The sequence below is a fragment of the Pinus tabuliformis genome, chromosome 9, assembly GCF_031772625.1.
Source record: "Pinus tabuliformis cultivar Carrire ecotype Pingquan chromosome 9, CPIR1, whole genome shotgun sequence".
NCBI classification, from domain to species: Eukaryota; Viridiplantae; Streptophyta; class Pinopsida; order Pinales; family Pinaceae; genus Pinus; species Pinus tabuliformis.
The window spans coordinates 523741575-523744235 of record NC_142307.1 but is presented as its reverse complement, the minus strand read 5'-3'; positions in this window follow the sequence as shown (position 1 = coordinate 523744235).

Below are 2661 nucleotides of genomic sequence, written 5' to 3'. Positions count from 1 at the left end.
CAATATTCTCATCAAATATTACATCTCAGCTTACCTCTATTTTATGTCCTTCCTTGATGTAGATTCTGTAAGCCTTGGATGAATTACTATATCCCACAAATATTCCCTTCTTGCTTGCAAGATCTAGCCTCTTCCTTTTGTCCATAGGAATGTGGATATATATATGACATCCAAATATTCGGAGATGGTCCTCATTAGGTTTCTTTCCAGTGAAAACTTCTTCAGGAATTTGATTATTCAGAGACCTGTTGGGACCTCTATTTTGAATATAGACAGTAGTCTTGGTTGCTTATGCCCATACGAATTTTGGTGGATCTCAGTCATGAAGCATCGCCTTGACACTTTCTTCTATGGCCCTATTCGTCTATTCAGCTACTCCATTTTTCTCGAGATTATATGGAACTACGAGCTCCCTCTTAATCCTAGCCTCCTTGCAGAAGGCTATAAGTTCTTTAGAAGTATATTCTCCACCGTTGTCATATCTTAAAGTCTTGATCTTTCTTTTTGTGATATTTTCCACTTCAGCTTTGAATTCTTGAAATTTTGAAGACTTCGTCCTTGGATTTAAGAAGGTAAACCCAAGTTTTCTTGGAGTGATCATCTATGAAGGTGACATAGTATAGATGTCATCCAAGAGATTTGGTCATGGGACCACAAAAATCAGAGTGTATGAGATCAAGTATCTCTTGAGCATGAGACGTGCTATGTCCAAAAGGTTTCTTTGCAATATTGCCTAGGGCACAACCCTTGCATACACCTTCATGTTCTTCTTTAAGATTCAGGATTCCATTTACTACAGAATTTAGGGTTGGAATGATTTTGTAGTGAATGTGGCCAATCTTCTATGCCATAGTTCACATGGACTAATTTCAATGTGAACAAGTTTTTTATTAATAGGAGAAGGAAATCTGTATAATCTTCCTTCTTAAACACCAATGGTTCTATATTTTTCAATGCTTGAATCTTTAGCCCAAACAACTACCCTTCCATCTATAAAAGCAAATATATCACCCTTTTCTTCTAAAGATGAAATAGAAATAATATTTTTGCACAGACCTGGAACATATAGGATGTTGTTGAGATGAATGTTACTTCCGTCTTCAAGCTTGATGGAAGTAGATCCAATACCTTTTATAGGTTAGTTTTTGTTGTCACCAAGTTCCACAGAATAGGAAGACTTTCCTTTGGAGAGATTCTTGAGTTGGTGATGGTGTCCCGTCATATGCCTTAAAGCTCCACTATTTATTGCCCAAATATTCTCATCTTGAAATGTGCCAGAGAGTGCGGATAATAAGCCATGAAATTTTGTAGATCTATCGATTTTGGAGATAATATTAACCCATACTTGCTTGATGTTTTGATTGATGAATGATCTAATGCTTGCCAACTTCTTCATGAGGGAGGTGATCTTCTTCTTCATGCCCTTTGTAAAACCACACTCTGATACCATGTTGAGAAATCTAGGCCAATTTAAAAATTTGATTTCTCTTAACTATGATAACTGCTTGTGATATCTTTTCTTCACTTACTTATGTTCTGCTTATTATTATGATGTGTTATCATCAACCAGCTATCAAAACAAGAAGATCATCAAAGCACAAGTACACAAGATGTAGGCTCCAGGCCTGGGCAAAAACCTCTCCAAATCGTGAGAGGAAAAACCCTTTGAACTATTTCTTATAGAATCTTTATTGATGAATGAAAGGACCCAAACTTTGACTCAAGAACACCTTCAAATATCAATATAACAATACGTCCAAAATGTACCCAATCAAGTTCTTCTTCCTGCAACTTTTGTTTGCAATGTAAATCTGCAATTTTATTGTAATAGGTTGCTCATTAGCTCAAGGAGAGGATCACCTAACCTTCATATTCCTTCGTTGTCCTTGGATATTGGTTTCCTATACAAATACCCCTAACCTTATCCTTGGTGTTATCACTCAGGTTGTCCTTCTGGTCAGCATCAAAAGGATACGGCCGAGGTAACCACAGACCAATCTTTGGACTGTAGGTTCTAGCCCACCTGCAATCAGAGAGGGCTCTCTCTTTCGGATTTAGCTTTGTTGATAATGTTTTTAGGCTAGTTATTGAGTTCAAGGGGTTTTGTTTTGTTTTTTGGTGGGAAGGATGATGCTTTCAAGTAAAGAGGCAGGGATAGCATGAAAGTTTTAGAACCATTGGGCGTGGAGTCAAGGAGTAGGACTGCTGGTGCATTTTCCTGGTCACAAGAAGGAATATGGAGCAAGCTAGCTGTATATGAAACAATCATTCAAGGTAAAAGAGGTGGATTAAAGGCTAAGGAATGAGGGGCAATTAAGAATCTCTCATTCAGGTTAGCAAAGAGAAGACAAATGAGCCCTATCTAGGAGCAGTTAAGAATTCCTAAATAACAGTCATTTATATGTGAAAATAGGTCAAACATGAGCCATAACAGAATTCATATTTATGCCTAATTCAAGAGGAAAACATTAAGAAGCCACAGAAACTGAGCATAGAGTGCAACCAAGAAAATTCTAAACCAATCCTTTGTTCTGTGACTTGAGCATATGTGAAATCGAAATAACAGAGGTAAGGAAAACTTATTGATTCATATAACAGCACAAGAATTCCGCATTCAACTCTTCAAACCATTAGACATAGAGCAGACAATCATTCCTCCAA